The sequence below is a fragment of the Oreochromis niloticus genome, linkage group LG17, assembly GCF_001858045.2.
Source record: "Oreochromis niloticus isolate F11D_XX linkage group LG17, O_niloticus_UMD_NMBU, whole genome shotgun sequence".
Classification (NCBI taxonomy): Eukaryota; Metazoa; Chordata; class Actinopteri; order Cichliformes; family Cichlidae; genus Oreochromis; species Oreochromis niloticus.
Genome location: NC_031981.2, coordinates 20,106,645 through 20,126,207, shown reverse-complemented (window position 1 = coordinate 20,126,207; position 19,563 = coordinate 20,106,645). Strand labels below are relative to the sequence as shown.

General features: G+C 39.4%; 1 protein-coding gene across 1 annotated transcript in view; it reads left to right on the top strand.

The window, feature by feature from the left end:
* The first annotated feature begins 1,959 nt into the window (after positions 1–1,959).
* shank3b (SH3 and multiple ankyrin repeat domains 3b) overlaps positions 1,960–19,563 on the top strand; it is a 59,453-nt gene continuing 41,849 nt past the window's right edge. The window contains 2 exon segments of the mRNA XM_025899740.1: positions 1,960–2,287; positions 14,267–14,660. The gene's annotated coding sequence lies outside the window, so the exon portion shown is untranslated.

Below are 19,563 nucleotides of genomic sequence, written 5' to 3'. Positions count from 1 at the left end.
ACGCCTTATAACTCAGATCACATATCAACCTTTAACCTGCGTATATTTTCTTTAGTTAGACAACAGGAAATGAAGGTTTGTTTTCTCCTCTGTGCAGTTTTACCTCGGAGCCAAATATGCTGCAGTCCACCAGAGGACGCTGTGGTTCTGTAACAGGCTTAGTGGCCTGCAGACCTGCAGTTTAAGAGGTTTTCTTCAACCCTGCAAACTTTGCTCAAAGCTATATTAAAGACGTTTTAATGGGAAACTCTAACTAGTTTTGTGGTACTGAAGGATGACCCACAAAGAGCATCAAGGACCAGCAGAGATTAAAGGACAATACAACTTTATTTATCCAGAAGTTTGGAAATTCCTTTGTTGCAGCAGTCATGTTCATACCGATTTGCTTTTGTCCTCATCTCCGTGAAGAAAAGAAACCAAACAGCTTCAGTGTATGTCGTCTGGAGGCTCCCAGCTGATGAGGTTCAGGACCCTAATTTTCATCAACTAATTTTTCACTGAAGCTGAAATCTTTTTAACTCATCTAGTGGCGTCTTCACCTCAAGTCTCAACACAGGGCGTGAATTTCTATATAATCACTTCCCTTTGCATTAGAAGGGCGCTGTGACACACCACTAGCAACTTTTTCTCTCTGTGATTGGAAGATAAAGAACAAGCACAGTTCTGCAGCGTAACCACGGACAACAGGAGGAAAAGGGGAAGACCACCGAGGAGGTTCGTGGATGCAGAGGGTTGGTGTGACAGTGTGGAGGATGCTCAGGATAGGATGGGATGATCCACGGAGGCAGCCTCTGAAGTTAGTAGCCCAAGAAACAAGAAGAACAACCACAGTCGGTATAAAACATGGACAATGTGAACATGATGTCACCTGTTGTTTTGTGAAGTCCTCTTCTGAAGCCTTGAGTGTTTTCAACGTCACCATCTTGATTGTTTGGTATTAGTCCTTTCCTTTCTTAGAATGGGCTCACAAAGTCATCAGGAAGGTATTTAGAGACGTCGGTGCAAACTGACTGTTTTCCCACACATTTCTATGGACCACAAGACCTTTTGCAGCCACAAGTGTGGCCCCCTGGTGGTCATTAGAAAGAATACAAGTGTAAGGCAAGAGCATAATTAATGATTTCTTTTGGCTCTTAAATGTACAAACAGTATTTAAACTTATCTGTTCATGTTTTCTGATTTTGAAATACTTCAGATTTTCTTCTGCCGGTTACTGTGAACACACCGTTGTAGGTGTGCCTTGGATCCACGCTGTTTTTCCTCACTGGTCAGAGCAACTGTTTATCGTTTGTTTATCACAGCTGATGTCTTCTGCCGCTCCCTGCCCTAAACTTTAGGTAGCACGTCTGTCCATTACACAGAAACCAACATGTCTCCATATTAAATGATTGGAAAGTGCATATAAAGAGATTTATTCCGGTTTTTCACCAAAACATGGAACGCTTCCAAACATTTTTGTCCCGCTCAATCGTTTACGCCCAAGTTAAGCTTTCAGAGGAGGCCTGTGGTGACGTGTTAAACTCCTCAGGGTGGCGCTCTGTGAGTGGTGCGCACATATAGTAGGGCTGAGTGACGGGTGAGAGGTTTACATGTGAAGAAGGAGAAGGAGTCATGTGATTGTGGGCCACGTGCACTCTGATTGGCCGAGTCTCTTGAAATTCAAGTTAAAAGACTGTGATTTATTTATTGTTTTTCCCACATCCATCTTTAAACGGGGCTGATCATCATCATCATCATTGGATGCCAGTGATGATGCTCAGATGCTGAATCCCCCCCCCACCAGGTTTCATCATTGCCATGGTGATGGGGCCGCTCCTCCACGCCCACGCTGCTTACCCCCTCTCTCTCTCTCTCTGCTCTCTCTCATGCTCACAGCGAGTGAGCGAGGGAGAAAAGACAAGGAAAAAGAGAGAGAGAGCGAGAGAGAGGTGTGTTTTCTAACCCACGCATTGGAGTGGGAGACAACGTGCGCACTCACACGTGCACACACACACACACACACACACACACACACACACACACTTGCATCCACAGTGTGTCATGCTAGCAGTGTGTGGGCTGAGCCGACCAGCCTTCCACTCATCCTGCTTCTCTCCCTCTCTCTCCCTCTCTCTCCCTCTTCTTCTCCTCTCTCTTTTCGTCTCCAGATACTCCTCTTCTTCTTCTTCCTCCTCTTCTTTTCTCCTCATCTTCCATCCTCTCCCATCCTCTCCTCCTCCTCTGTGTTTCTCTCTCCATCTTTTCTTTTCAGTTTATCATCATGGAGAACGAGTCGGCAACCTTCTGGGTGAGTCTCTCTCTGCAGCGCTCTGTGTGTGTGTGTGTGTGTGTGTGTGTGTGTGTGTTAAAGGTTTGAGTGTTTGGATGATGTTTCAGCAATATGTTTGCAAGTGTGTGTGAGTGTGTAGGTGTGTGAATCGGTAATTTGTAACTTTAAAAGTCGTGATTCCTTTTATTCACACTTAACCATTTTTACCTCTTCTTATCATATGTTTCCTTTCCTTCTCTCGTCCCTCCTTCCCATTTCTTTCCTTTCCCTAAGTGTCTTTCATCTCCTCCTTTCCTTTCCTTTCCTTTCTATCTCTTGGTCTTTTTTTCTTTTTTCTTTCTTCATACTTTTTTCTCCCCCCCCCTTCATTAGTTTCCTTTCCTAATCTGTCCCCTACCTCTTTTCTTTTCCCTGTGTCTCTGTTTTTCATCTCACCTCTTCTGTACCTTACCTTGTCTGTTCCTTCCTTAATTTGTATTCTGCATTCTTCCTTTTTTCCTCTTGATTCCTTTACTCTTCTTATGTCCTTCTCTATCTCTCTTTTAATTCCTTTATGTCTGCATACCTCCTTCCCCTTCTCCTCTCCTCTCCTCTGCTTTCCTTTCCTCTCTTGTCCTGCCTTTTTATTTCCTGTTTCTATTTCCTCCAGCATCACTTTACCGTCCTTTGAGTATGTGTGTGTTATGTAAGCGCAGCTGCCAATGTGTAGGCTGTAGTCTCAGACCGACTACCTAAACACATGATCCCCTCCAGCCCATCCCACTAAAAAAAAAGAAAAAAAAATCCAAACACTTAAAACAGGAACAGGAAGTGCATCTTCTTCTAAAGCACTGACTCTCTTTGACATCATGTTGCTGTCACAGCTAGGTGGCTAAAAGCTGTTGTGAAAGAAATTTATATCACAAATTAATGCAAAAACAAAGTGTAATTAAAAAATGATAGAAGCTGATTTTTTTCAGCAAAATATTTTTGGAAAAAGTCCATTCTTAAATGCCAGATTGTGGTTTTGAATGAATGGTATAAATGGCCTTCTTCACTCACCAAACAAAATAAGACATCTGACATCTTATAATTAATCCGATTTGCAGTTTGTGGAAGCTGGCTTGTGACCTCTTAGGCCAGATTTTTAAAAATCATACCTTTTCTCTGATATTAATTACATTCTCACATCGTAGAGACAATGTTAGATTCAATTCAAAGACAGTTTCGCTAAGACTAGCTACTGGCAGCTAACTGCAGCTAACAGAAGTAACAGCGACAAAAAAGGCAGCGCTTTCAGACAGAAAAATTCAGCATATCCTCAACAACTCACCACAGTATAGTTGTCATCAGTCAGAAGTGACCTGTATCAATGACCTGTATCAGATCCGAAGTTTTACTTTTAAAGAGTGTAGAGACTTCTCACCCAGCATTAACAGCTGAGGTAAGCAGTGGACTGACAGCCTTCCACAAATAGGGAAAATCTGCAGGATCCAGTACAAACAGTAGTAGAAACATGCAGGTTGGCCTCAGCTATTTTTGGATACTTCTGAATTTAATATCTTTTATTTCTCTTTGAAGATTAAAACATGTTTGTCATACAGCAGCCATCTTAGCTATTGTTATGCACTGAACTGGGAGGGGTAATAAAGCAAAAATCATCTGATCCACTGACATCTAGTGGTGAAACTTTTACACACGAGCAATGTTAGAAACCTGTTTATTTCTTCTGTAAAGTTAGACATTTGAATGTAGGAGTCTGTGGGGACTAACTGTTGCAGCCAGCTTCAACTTTTTTAGTTAACCTAATTGTTAAAAAGGGTTGTTTTGTTGTCCATGAAGCTCATTAGACATTTACATTTCTCAGAGGAGTGATTACACCATTAGAATTTATTTGTGTGGAAAATGGTGAAAATTGTAGTTAACAGATGTTTCCAAAGGTCCAGCTGTGTGGAAACCCCCTAAAGGCCCCGAACAGGCTGAGCCATACTCTGTTCTTTGGTGACCTTGGCCATGCTAACCCCCATTTAGTCCATGAAGGCCCTGAGGCCAGAAACACTAATTGTTTTGTATCTTTGTTGGAAAACATATTTGCATTGGCATTTGCATTTACTGTCTCTTTGAGTCTTTATTGTCCGTTTGTCATTCTGTGGTCTTTGTGGTTGTTTTTGAGCCTCTTTTTCTCAATATTACATCTTGTTACAGTCTTATATTTGATATTGATATTTTTAAACCTTTTAATGGTCATGCTATCTTTTAAAGTATCTCTGTGGTGATTTATGGGATATTTTGCATACCTTGTATCCTTTAATTGACCTCTGAGATTTTAAAATTACTTCAGAAACTGGGACCCAAGGACCCTGTTCATTGGTCCAGACTGGGCTAATCTAATGGAATAATTGTTATAGAAATCTTGAATTACATTGAACTGCTGTGCTCAATTTCATGAACAGTGCAGAAACCTCTTTAATATCCCACATTGAAACAGAGTACCTTCAGGATTGCAATTCTTCAGCTATCTGATTCTCATGCTATAATTTGGTGTGGCTTCTGAGCATCAAAGAGTTTCATTTTGTGAATGGCATTGGCAACACTATCCTTTGGTGGTGGATATTGATGCAGCTGGTCATGGTATTCCATGGAAAGTCCAGCAAGGACTTTGGGGTACCTAAACCAAACAGACTAGTTTTTCGTACCTAAAGCAAGTACTACCTAACCCATACCAATTTGTTTGTAGTATTTCAGTTTTTAGTATTTCAGTTCAATCGAGTTATAGTACCTAAACCAAGTAGTTTTTAGTGCCTAATGAGGAAGTTATGGTTCAGTGGTGGTAGCACATGGCAGTTTGGTGGCAGCTTTGGACTGCCTTCAGACTGGAGAGAGTCTGTTGTTGTTGGAGGCAGTGTTTAAAATGTGTGGTACAACCCATCTATGGGCCACGCTTGGACACTCTTGTGCTGTTGTTGGTCCATGAGACAGCTGCAGAGAGATGTTCTAACATACAAAGAGCTGAAATTCAAACAGTCATTAAAAACAATAAAAAGTGTCCACTGTACCCACTGTCTGAGCTTTTTGGTCTTTGGTGTCTTTTTCTCCACTTCTCCTGCTCCTGGTGAACTCCTTTGTCTCTTCTTTCCTTGTTCTGGTCTACTGGTCAACCATTTAGAATTAGATTTACACAATCCCAACTGCACAGCATCATCCGCTGTGCAGTTGGGATTTTGGAGGACTGCACAGGAGCACGTTTACGATGAATAAAATGCCTCTCCATAGGCTCTCTGTAAACAGTCAAAACAACAGTAGCATAAGCCAAACTAAGTAGTTTGTAGTACCTAAACCAAACCAAGTAGAGTTCAGGAACTAAATCAAACTAAGTTTTTACATAAAACAAATCAGCAAAGGAAAAAAAAAACAGGAGAAAAACACATACCTGACATACATACAGTGTATTCTTCCACCACCTAAAGTGGGCACTGTGGGGCTGTAAAACAAGGCCTTTATCTCTTGGCTTCAGATATTGCTGCAACCACTTTGTCAAGGCACCGATGCCAAGTGATGCCTTGAGTATAATGAGAAAATGCTGGATGCATATGTTGAAACAATATTATGTTATGTCTCGAGATCAGAAATTGTTGTTTGGGTTTTTATCTTTTCCAATTTGCTGTCCTTTGTCTCATTCAGGAGAAGACACTGATGGTCATTCAGTCCATTGTATCAGATGCTGTAAGAATTCTTGTTCTTACTCTAATGTGAGAAGTACAGATTCTCCTCAGATTTTAGGTTCCCAGTGATGTGCGAAACTTGACAAGATAAAGTGTGTGTCAGAGGGAGAGAAATTCAGTGTGTATTATCAGCTCCTGCTATTGGTTACCATGGTAATGGCCAGGGGAGCTACATTTCCAGGACACACACACACATCTTGTTCACACCTTACAATAAAAAACATCTTTGGTGATCTGACCGCAAATGGATGGATGGCTTTAAATACAGCTGTGAGCACACCTGAAGCATTCAGAGGTCCTATCAGGATGTGGCTGTTTAGATTCAGAGCGACACATGTGGCGAGAAGTGCAGCAAGAGCGCAAATACATAATGAATGCAAATGCAGTCAAAAGCTCTCTCAACTGCTGGGAGAGGACTGAAATTATCATCAAATTAAAGTCATGAATTCAAGATTCAATTTAGGGATGTTTTCACTTTGGTTCGGTTAAAACAAACTGGTCTGTTTGCACAGCTACTTCGACTCATTTAAGCGAATGAGAAATCTCATCTCGTATAAGGAAAATTGTTTGAAATTCAATTCTGGATTTTACAGCAAGGCAATGAAGAGAAGCCAATATGAAAGAAATATGATGTCTCTTAGTACTCTCACAGCAGCATTTTCGGATCACCTGGAGGCTTTTTCAGAGAGCTGTTAGGACATCCTGATATTAAGGATAAAGGCCATTTTTTCACTTTCATTCTGAGACAGGGTGTTCCTAATTTTGACAAACTGAGTAACTGAAAGAACGTGGTCCTCCAGATGTCTTTTATGTGCGAGTTAAAGGATATGATGACTCCAAGATTCCTTACAGCATCACTGAAGGCCAAGATAATGCATCCACAGTGACTATCGGATTGTTAAGTATGACAGTATTAACCTTTTCTAGGTCCAAATCTTCTTTTATTTCCCAAAGGTAAACAAGGAGAGGTTGGCACTAAGAGTTTCAAGGGCCAAAACTTATAACAAGTCCAATAAAGTTTCCAGATATTATAATCAAATGTAGAGGCCAGTCATCTGTGAAGGAGATAATTTAGTAGGTTGAGGTGAATTGGCTCACTAGTTAGAAAAACAAAAACATAGAGAAGTTGGTATAAACCTTTAACCTTTAAAATATTTTTGTATTCTGTAATGTGGCTGATTTACAGTAGCGTGAACCTGTACGCAATCTTAAGGAAGGCGCCTCTTTGCTCATGAGGTCAGTCAGTAGTAAAACCGAAGGATAAAGGCTCCAGGTCGGACACAAAGGATAAAATAAACAAACTAGTAAGCGCCTTGAGGCGATTGTTGTTGTGATTTGGTGCTATATAAATAAAATTGAATTGATTTGAATTTGGAGAGTTAGCCAGTTTGGCTGGTTTACATATAATTATCTCTCATCAGATGGCTAACATAGAGAATAACTTTCAGTGTAAGGGTTAAACTATCTATGCTGAGGTTCAATCAGTGAGGTAGAGCAGTGGCATCATAAGTTCCTACTGCCATCACGTATCAGCACAAACACCATCCCTGTGTGACATGTTGCTGTGTGGTTTGGACTACTCCCTGTGATAAAACCCTGATCCTCAGCCTCAGAAAGCTTAGAAGCCCTGACAGTGATTCTTTTGTGAAGCATGTGTGGCAATGTACACCATGAGTTTTTAAAAACAGGAGTAGTCCTAATAAAAAGCTGGAGAGGCAGAGTTTTTGGGGTTTGTGGTCTATACAAGTTCAATGCAATATTTTTTTAGTAGTAGTTGCAATTTTAATTTTAAAAAAAAAACTATAGGATTTCTAGTTTTTTGGTTCAGAATTTGCCTTTATGGGATAATAATAACTTTACTGATATATATTTTAAAAAAGAGTTGACAAAGTTTATTGACGGACACCATACAGTATGGCCAAAAATAAAACAATAGTGTGAATGGGAAGTTAAAACAGTACAACTCTCCATAAAAGTCTACAACACATTTTTAAATGATACACTAGCAATTACAAAACAATAAGATACGATAGGACAATAAATGTCAGAAAGAGCAACAAAAGAGAGAATGCATCATATAAAACACAAAGATATGTGATTTTTAGAAGCGATTCTAAGAAGTCACAGACTGATTTCAAAGGTAGGTCATTCCAAAGTCCTGATGGCAAAAACATCATCTACTTTAGATTTAGGTCTCAGAACAGCCAGGAGGGCTGAGGATCTAAGGCTTTGAACTGGCTCATGTGGGGTCAACATATTTGCTATGCAGCTTGGAGCCAAACCACATCAGGCTTTAAAAATATCAGTAAAATCTTACAATCAATTCTAAAACCTACAGGGAGCCAGTGATGAGAAGCCAGGATCTGGGTGATGTGACGCCATCTGCTTAAACCAGTAAGAACCAGAGCTGCTGTATTTTGAACCAGTTGGAGACGAGAGTGACTTTTCATTTATACCAAAAAAAAAAAAGCTAAAGTAATCTAACCTGGAAATAAATGCATGGACGACTTTTTCACAGATCACATTTTGAAAGCACTGGTTTAATTTTGGTGACAGATCTGATTTCATTGAAGCAAGACTGGAAGACTTTCCTGATGTCTCAGTTAAAGTTTATGCCTGAGTCAAACTGTAGCTTTAAGTGTCTGGCGGCTGGGTACATGTTAAAATGTGTGTTGGCATGATAGCATCAGACAGTTGCTGCATACTTACATACATCCATGATGGAAATCTGTTGTTTCACCACATCTCGTGAGATCTGGTGACTGTGGAGGCCACTTAAGTAAAGTGAACTCATTGCCATATTATAACGTCTGTTATAATGGCATAGCACTACTAGGCAGGGTCTTCCCACTAAGACCCCCAGAGTGTGTGTGTGGCCTATAGCCATTACAGCCAACCAGCCACACCCTTCTCATGTTCTGCCGAGGGAGACCTTACCTTTGTAACATGTTGATACAGGTATGTACCTGACACTGGCACATGTAGAGCCGTGGAGACCTGTCCTGTGTGATCTTCTTGTTGTTATGCCAAATAAAGGCCTAGTGTTCTACCTACCTGCCTAGACTCTGACTTATCTGGTTGTCCCAGGCTAACTAAGAAATTAGTTTGAAATGATAGGAGCTTTTATGACATGCATTGTAATCCTGCTGGAAACAGCCATCATAAGATGGGTGCAGTGCGGTCATGAAGGGATGGACATAGTCAGCAACAGTAATCAGGTAGGCTGTGGGGTTTACAGGTTTCACAGTTGCTACTAAGGGGCACAGAGTGTGCCCAAAAGAGTACAAGGTATGATGGATCCTTGTTTTCATTTTAGTTACCCAAAATTTTGTAGCAGAAATCAAACAAAGCAATATTTTTCCAGCCTTCAATGTCAAATTTTGGAACCTGTGTGAATTATAGCCTCGGTTTTGTGGCATCTGGTGTGTCGTTCTGCAGGTTCGACATAAGCATTCAGAGATGCTCTTTTATATACTTTGGTTGTAACAACTGTTTGCTTGAGATAGGGTAACGCAGATAACCACTTTGATTGTATGGGAAAATCCTAATAGACAAAAAGATAGCATTTCTTCCCCATGGTTGCTTTGAACTTCAGTAGGTCGTCTTCACCATTTCTATATATCTAGATGCATCAAGCTGCTGCCATGTGATTGGGTTATTAGACAGTTCTGTTAACAGGCAGTTGAACATCCATCCATCAAGTCTAAGCAGAGAAGCCCAGACTCCACCACCTCTTCTAGCTCATCCAGAATTTCCCAGGCCAGCTATGAGACATAATCAGTCCAGCATGTCCTGGATCTTCCCTGAGCCTTCCTTCTAGTAGGACATGCCAAGAACACTTACCTTCACCTAGGAGATGCCAATTAAGTATCATAGTTATATGCCCTAATCAATTCATCTGTCTCCTATCGATGTGGAGGAGTAGCAGCTCTGCTCCAAGTTTCTCCCCAAGGGAGAGCCCAGCCACCACAATTTCATTCTTTTGGTCACTGCCCAGAGCTTGTTACCATAGGTAAATCAGCAGCTTCACTTTCAAACTCAGCCCTTTCTTCACACCAATAAACATGTACAGTGTGCGGGGCCCCAGTCCATCTTTTAATCTTTGACCTCTGCTGGAAACAGCACCACAGGGTAATCACTATATTTTGACATAATTTCTGGGCAACTGTTGTGTTTCCTTACTTATATTCAGATTTCACATGCTCAAACAGTTAAAAGCACTTAAAAGTTTCAGTTGGTTTTGTCAAATCTGTGGTTCATAAAGGCCATCAGAAAAACAAAACAATCCCACAGTAATCATCCCAGTATGTTTCTCTACAAGACGCCTGTTTGTTATTATTCATGAAGTGATTGATTTGCAGGCGAACAATGCAAACTCACTACAGGCCTAAAGGGTAACTATAACCCTAAATTAGACGTGAAAGTGATCGCTACTGTTAGTCTTTGCAGTCGTCTCTGAATAAACTCTAGTGTCTACACTTATAAATCCAAGGAACAGTCAGTCTCTCCGAGCAACAGTGCAGCTCACTGATGGTTTTTTTTGGACAACAATGGAGCTCGATGACACAGAAAAGACATGTACAGACAACACTTGTAAATAGGATACATGCCGTGTTGCGTTTGGTGTTGTGATGGGCTATAGTATTTTTAAAAATCTCCAAAGATCGTTTAATCCACACAGGATTTTGGGGGGATTTGTAATGTGGTCATCACATAATGTAACAGCAGGCTTTAATACCTCATGTTGGATGTGAAATATATCAAATACAAATTAGGACAAAATGCATGTGGTCTTGTTCATCCATGTTTATTCGGACTGTGAGTGAGTATTAGACCTTTTTTTGAGTACTTTTAGTTCTGTTCTGTAGTTACAGCTAAGGAAATAATAATGAGGCTTCTCAAAAAGATGTAAATAGAAGAATATGTGGATCTGTTCTTGTTCAGGTATCATTTTGAGGACTTCTGTAAGCATTTGACCCCCTAAAGACATTTTGTCAGGTCCTCGCTTTCTTAGAGGCCTGTTTGATGGTTCAGGTTTAAATGAAGTCACATCAAAGCAAATGTCAACGAGGGACCTCAAGAAGATATACAAGAATATATGTATGTGCATGTGTCCTTGTTCAGCTGTGAGAACTATTGTGAGTGCGGGGACATTTTATTGAGTATTAATGTTATTGCAGAGTTTTGTGGGGTTTCAGGTGAGAATCAGGTTACAGTTGGATCGGGTCACGTTCTAGAAGTTATGAAGTCGATGTCTATCGTCCACTTAATTCTCTGGAAACAACGTCAACATTCCTGCTAGAATAGCGGGAGGGTCTAAAGTTTTTCAGTAGCTTTTGTCTTGGTGTTTACCTGATGAGCATCAGTAAGAAAATATAGTAAGAAATATAGATTCTTAGTGTCAACTTTTTTTCCCATTTTATTACTCTGTGAGCATTAACGTATGATCCTATAACAGGGCTTCTGGACCTTATATCAAATTTGCATGTATTCTGAGTCTAGTCTGTCTGAATTCTGTTTTTATAGTTAATATTTACATTCAGGCATTTAAACACAACCTGTGTCTTAATCCCAGAGGTCAGGACTTTTTCTCAATTTTTCTTCCTTCAAATCGTCTTAACTTGATTTATATAGTAGGTCTTTTACAATCTTTCTGACAAATAACAAAACCAGCACAATGTCATATCCTCTTCCATCTATTGATTTATGCAGAAATATGGGAATATGGTACTCAAGAAGCCTGCCTCAAGTGGACATTAGAGCAATTACAATTTTTCTTCAGCTTCATTTTTCAGCCCTGTGGGTTGCCTCTTAAATTTTCAGTGATGGGGCATAAAATGTTAAAAAGCTGCATATGTGTATGTCTGTGTTCTTGTATAGCTGTTTTTATGAGGACTAATGTAAGAATTATACCTTATGAGGACACATCATTGGGTTGTCTTTTTATCGCATGCCTATTTGAGGGTTTAATGTTGAATCAAGTTACAGTTAAGGAAATGTCAACAGGGTCTGTCACAAAGATAGAAGTCAAATGTGAGTGTTTGTGTGTTATCAGTGAAGTCCAGGTTCTCAGCTTTTTCCTGGCAAACATCCGTTTCCTTGGCAACCCAGACAGGAAACAGGAAGCGTGAGTCAGAGGAAGTCCTTCTAATCTTTGTCTTTACTTGTTTTAAATTGTGTTCTTGTTTGCAACATGTCCTCCTGCTGTCTGCGTTGCTGTGGAAACATTCCGGTTTTACAGACAGACCCACACAGACCAGCTGGCTAGCATGCTGTTAGCAATTAGCAAGCCACCAGCTGCCTGCAAGTAGGCTACCATAAGCTAACAAGCTACCAGGGGTTACTCCCACCCAGTCTGATATTAGGATTTGGCCATGCATAACTTTGGTCTTTATTCTGGGGCCAAATTTGAGTCTGATCAGGTGTTGATCTTCATATGTAGTTGGTCTTTCATATCTGAATCTTAAGTACTCTACCACCGTTGATAAGTTAAAGCTGGCGATGCATAAAATACTTGTAAATAATAAATAAATAAAAGAAAGCCCAATCTTGGTGGATGCATCAGTCAGGACACATAGGAGACTATATATATATGAACAGACTAGTGGAGATAACATAAGCTTTTAAAGTATCAGAGTGAATAACCTGTAATATGTGGTAGAATCACAGAAGAGTTTGCAGGACAGTTTGTTAGGTTTGTTGGATACAGGAATAGAGATTTCCTGCCAGCACTATTACGATCAGGCATAAGAAATTCCACTGGTGTCTGTATTCAACTCTCAAGTCCAGATCAACACAAGTCAAACTGGCATGTAGCCAGTGTTGGGAAGGTTACTTTTAAAATGTATTCCACTACAGATTACAGAATACATGCCCCAAAATGTATTTTGTAACGTATTCCGTTACGTTACTCAATGAGAGTAACGAATTCTGAATACTTTTGATTACTTAATATATTATCGTGCTTTTTACAACTACATGAATGTACTATTGCTGTGTGATTTATTACTATTACTGAAGGCTACTCGCTATACCAATACCAACTAGATTTTTAAATCTTAATATAAAATGAGTAACAGTAGGGTGGACATTAGGTAAGGCATGCATGTTTTGTTTGGGTTTCCAGCGGCGTGGAATTACCAAAAATAGAGAGAGCATAGCTTAACATATGAAACAGGAAAAGACCGCCGTGTAATCCATTTATTTCAACAAAGTAACTGTATTCTGAATACCACCTTTTTAAACGGTAACTGTAACAGAATACAGTTACTCATATTTTGTATTTTAAATACATTATGCCGGTACATGTATTCCGTTACTCCCCAACACTGCATGTAGCCAAATTAATTGAATAAACCGAATTAATGCAACTGTTGGATTGCTGGTTAAGAAAATAGAAGGACAAATGTAAGTTGAAATGACCTTTTGCTCATTTCCAGCTCATTATTCTTGGACTCTACTAGAGTACCATGCCTGACTTATAGTTCAAAATAATCTTTGCTGGGTCTTGGTGGAGTTCCCCAGTTTATCCTCTCTCTGAAACTAGCTAAATTAGCTCCAAATCCAAAGACTTTAAAAAGCAGAATAAGTTAAAAAAATTTACAGGAAAAAAATGGAGCTCATTTAAATTTTAGAAACTGAGTAAATAAAAGCACTTAAATAAGATGCAAAAGAGTTGCTGAAAAGGCTAATGTAACACAATAAATTGACTTTCTATGGTAAAATAACTCTATAAATGTAATATAGAAAAATAAAACAGAATTTACTTACCAAATGTAATAAAGAAATACTTAATGAGTAAAATAATTGGCGACTGGCTCCCTGATTTAAGTCTCATGGTTCAAGGTTATCTTTGAGTGTCAGTTTGCAGTCCATACACTGACTCGCTCTTACATGCTAGCAGCTAATCAACCCTGCTAGCATGTACAAGCTTCAGCTGCTGCAGTGAGGCCCTCAGCCAGTTCACGTTTCTTTGTACTCAGCTTAGAATAGAAACTGAGAAATAAATCAATATGTAAAACTTTACATAATTCTGCCAGCATGGCAGTGGATAGGGAAAAAAGGTTTGCAGCCTTGTTGCCATGCTAACAACTTCATATTGTGTAACTAAGTGAACCTGAAATGGCCTCCGTGAAATGCAGCTGTGTCTGACCCACTTCTGATTCACACTGCTCCACCATCTCCTGACATGTTTTTTCTCCTTCTTTTCCCCCCTCTATATCCTGGCCTCCCTCGCCTTTACCTCCCACCCGTCTTCCTCTCGCTCTTCCTCATCTCTCTTCCTCCCTTTCTACAGGATGGGCAGGGCAGCTCCCAGAACACAATCTGAAACCCTGAGACCTCTCACTCCCCTGCAGGATTACTACACTTTAACTACAGTATTACAACACAAAATCTTTCATAGTTTGAAGGGTTCAACAAAAGGCACTACAATATAAAGGTCTCTATCTGCTGCAGAAAGCACCCATCCTACTGCTACTACAGGATTACACCACAGCTTCATCCAATCAAAACCTTTCAGAGACACAGGAAGCAGGCACCCCAGGCTGCACCAGGCTGCCCCAGGACAAGAAACCAAAGAAGTCACCGGACTAGTAACCCAGACCAAAACAGAATCAGGACAGACCAGAAGAGACCAGTCGAACTCAGTAAAGGACAGTGGAAAAGTTTGATGGGACTCTTGACGATAGGTGAGTAAATCTATCTTGATATTACTGGGTTTCCTCTCTGCACTTGAAGCGATGATGGATTTGCTTTTAGCCATTTCTGACTCTTTGTTGTCACTTTTAGATGTTATGAGACTGTTTTGAGTTTGTTTTAAGTCATCTTTCCCGTTTGAGTCCATTTGGAGTCTTGTTTTAGTCATTTTTTTGTCTCTGCAGTCAATATTAGTTGTTTTATGACTGTTTTTAATCTTTATTTCTCATTGTTGGCTATTTTTTTTGTTTTCAGTCTGATTTTAGTCATTGTAGTCTTTTTGTGGTCTTTTTTTTTTTGGTGTTTTTGACTGTTTTTAGTTTTTGTGAGGCTACTTAGTCATTTGTCATTTAGTCAGTTTGGTTTTGGTCATTTCATTCTTTTACAGACATATTTAGTTTTTCTGAGGTCATTTTTGTTGTTTTTAGCTCTTTTATAGTGCTGGGCAAAAGACTTGAGCCACCACTCATTTTGCTAGAAACACAATATATAGAGAGCATACAGAAACAGAGTTTGTAACATTCTAACAAACTTGACAGTCAATATTTGATATGACCACCTTTATTCTTCAGCACAGTTTGAAATGTCTGAGGCAGATTTCTGTAATTTCTTTAAATAGTCTTCATGAACAGTTCTGCAGGCTTCTTGAAGGACATTCAAAGCTCTTCTTTGGATGTTTCTGCCTTTTATTCTGATCCCACACTTCTTCAAAATGTTGAGGTCCAGGCTTTGGGGAGGCCAATCCATGAATGATATTGTTCAACTGTGTGCTTTTCTATCCAGATATGCCTTTATTACATTACAGTCTGTTTGGAATCATTGTTATGCTGAAAAATGAATCTGATGGTACTTTCTTCATAATTCCATCCCTTTTCGTGAAGATCTTCAACACCACTGGCTCAAATGCAGCCAGACCATGACAGAGCCTCCACCATCTTTTACAGATGACTGTAAACGCTCACTGTTGGACCTCGTTTTGGAATTCCTCTGTAAAATACTTATGATGATTTGAACCAAACAATTCTCATTTGGATTCATTTCTCTGTAAAGCCTGTTTCCACCGATCCAGTCCGGATCCAGTCCAGGGTTCTCCTCTGTTTCCTTTATTCAAGAAGGGTTTCTTGATAGCTGCTTTCCACTGAGACCATTTCCAATGAGCCTTCAGTAAACAGTAGATGGATCAACTTCAGTCTTTTCTTATTTCTTACACACATTACTTTAAGGTAATGATTGTCTGCTGTAGATAGTTTTTGGGCCTGGCACTTCTTCCTCCACTCTTATAGTTTCCACTTGTACTGTGCACTCAATGCTGAGATATACCAAGTTTCCCACTTTTAGTCCTCTGAAAATTGTCAGGTACAAGGACTACACTGAAAATGAATGAAAAAGCAGCCAATGTCCTTCAGAAACCCTGGACAACTATTACTCAAGAGCACTTTAAAAACCATTACAAGTCACACTTCTTGGAAGTAAATTATAAAGAAATGAGTGGTGGTTCAAGACATTTGAGCAGTGATTTTTAGGACAATTTTGGTCTCTTCATAATCTTCTAACTGAGCTTTGTGAATTTTACATGAAAAACAATTAGAGCCGCTTCAAGCAAACACATATCCAGATGCAAGTGTGTTTTCAATCTTAGGCCAGTATCATAGCACCTGAGAAAATTATGTAAGAAGATGGCTTGTCTTATATTACATTATGGACCACTGACATTATATTCTGGACCTAAAATCTGGGAGCATTTAAGCAAATTTGTAAGTTATTTGCATCAACAACTGATTCAACAACTGAGTAATTTGCCTGGACAAAAGCCTGTAACTGCATTGAATGAGTCTTCTTTTATTTATCCTGGCTCATCTATCAGTTTTCAGACGTGTGTGTTGAGAAACTGTCGATCTGGAGACTTGATGCTGTTACATTGCTGTTTGCTTTAGGACAGGATTTGTAGTAAACGGACTAAAACAAGAAAAAAAGGACAAGTGTGATCTTTTGAAACACTTCCAGACACTCATTCATTTTCAGTCTAATATAGGACCCCGTTTCTGCTGGTTCCTCCACCTCTTCATTTAGGTTCCTCCAGCATATTTAAGGTCAATGAAGTCTTTTTTTATATCTCAGTCTATAAAGAGCATAAAAAAACACTCCTCGCTGGCTCACATTCATGCCACAACATTGCAAACCTTGAGTCATGTTTGCAGGTCTGAAGAAGAAGTGAATTAGCTTTTCTGCTGCCGTGATTCAAACAGCGCTCACATCCTGCAGCTATTGGCTGCAGTGAAAGCAGCTGAGGCGCCCTGTCAGTAGTGGAGGAGGAAGCCATTTTTTGTCTCTCTGGGGTTATTTTGAGCCTCTTCATGGCTGTTTTTAGTCATTTTGAATATGTATGTATAGAATCACCAGTCGAATTTTTACCTTTGGAAGTTATGCCTCTGCTGCCACCTTTGCTGTTGCAGAACTCTCCCATAGGTTTAATTCAAAGTTGTCTGAGTATAAAGTCTATATGTTATCAAGCCTATGGATAAATACACTAGAGAATTTAATACAGAAACTAGTCAAAAAATTAACTAGAACTCAACTACTTGATAGAAACTGAAAGAAAACTAAACAGAATAAAAAAATAAATGAATGAAATATTGAAAAAGTGCTTGAGTAACAAAACACAACAACGTGATTAAAGAACAATCACCAAAGAAAAAAGATATATTTAAAGGTACGAAGACCCCTTTCAGACCTCGAGTCCAGGAAAACTAACCCGGTGTTCCCCTCCTGACTCCTCCAATAATAACGGTAATATCTAAAGTCCCTGATTATTTGGCTTTAGGCCAGTTCTATTGTAACAAGGTGGAAGTGTGTATGTAGGCTGAAGGCAAACTGTCAGCACAAGTAAAAACGTGCGTCTCACTTAGCCTTCACTCAACAACTTGCTGTGTGTTTTTTCTTCTCTTTCAGCCTCTGAAACACAGAATTTGAAATTCAGGATGTCAAGCTAAATTTTTTTTTCAAAATTATTTTATTTTGATCACTCGGTGTGTAAAACAGCCAGACTGTGATCGCTGTCAGCTGGAAACACAGACGCTCTTCTCACTACAGAGGAACATTCAGTCTTTCTGAATTATACAAGAGGGCCGTGAAAGTACATCTGAGCTTTTTATCAGTTTTCCAGCTGTCAACTAAAATTATACTTAACTTTCAGATGTCAAAATGTAGACTGCTGATACACTCATTGGATTTAAAATGTTTTTTTGAGTAAAAAAGGCCTTTTTTTAATGGAATTTGGTTGGTATTCATCACATGACAGCTCATCAATTTCAAATGTACTGAGAAAAACCGACTAAAGGCTTTCTATGGTCTTCACCTTAATGTATCAATGACATATACCTTATTTACATATTTGCCTAAACTGCCATAAATACAGCTGTGGTCATGCACATCTCATGGTAATTTGTTTTTAATGATTTCTTTGAACTGTTCTTTTTCCATGGTGGGATGATTGAACATAGGTCCTTAATTACTGAAACAAGAACTGGAAGCACAAGTTTGAATTCATTTGGGATTGTCTCTAATACCTTTGGTATCCATCAACAAGCTTCAATAAATGAAACCCATTCGACACTTCAGAGTTAATAGAAACATACACTTGTTACGGGATTCACAAAGATTTAGATTCTGTTTGAAATAGATGGACTCTATGCCTTATCATTGGGCAGTTAATGTTCATCAACTGGCTGGTGACAGAGAAAATTCAGTGTTTATGTGTAAACTTTTACTATTAATCAAGTTTTATCATCCGACTCTTCCTATGGTCTTCAGGAACCAAAGCATTTTTAGATCTCACTTCTACTTCCAGATGAAGAATGTAGCCTCAGCATTGTTCTGTGTGGGAGGACAGTGGCTCCACTCAGGACAAAAACTGGAAATGATCAAAGTGTTGACCCCAAGTTATTTCAGGACAAAGTCTCCTGCTGCTCTAATCGAACAAAGAATTTCAATTTTTTCCCAAAAGTCGAGCCTAAATCGGAGAAGCACAGAACATCCTTGATCAGATCGGTCTTGAAAGAAACCTGAGGACCGACCCGAGGAGACATTACATAACAGAGCACTCTGCAGAGAAGAGTGGAGGAAAACAGTCGCTGTGAGCAACACAAAAGCTGCTCCTGCTCCCACTGAGTATTACCTGAAGGACCCATTAACATTTACAACAGCAAGCACAAAGATAACAAGGAGCTGTGCTTTTACCAGGGAAAATATACTTTGACTGCCGATATGTAGCAGAAACGTTTTGCTCACTCAGGTGTGAAAGTCTGATTTTCAGAGTGGCTGAGATGGAGGGAAGAATGGGAAGAGAAGAGGGATGAAACAAAATGGAAGAAGCAATGAGAGATGGAAAGAAAAAAACTGAATCCGTCTACATTTTCCAGGTGTTTGAAGATCTATTTGCTGAATTGATTTTAACCTTTTTTTTATTAGCTCTACTTCTCCGTCAGATTTATGAAAGGGCAATACTAGAACTTTACTCAAATTTCTTATAGATCGTCTGCTGTTTGGCATTTTAGTTGATGAGAGGATTTATACTCCTAACTTGTTTCATATTGCCATTTGGTTAAGGTCCTCTGGTATAACATTTAACAAGCTGGGTTCCTCTCTACCTTGATTTTTCAAAGTCTAGTGCAGGGTAGGATCTGTACAGAGAAACAATATTTCCTTTAAGGCTGAAGACATCTGCATTTATAGTGGATATAAAAAAATAAATCTCAGGACTTTTCCCTTGAAGACAGCAGTTCAGATCCGATAAAAGACCGTTAATTTACACCTGAATAGAAGTTGTAGAAACTGTATGAAAGCATTTGTGTATGTAAGCAGGTCATCAAAAGACATCTGATAAATATCAGATATGGT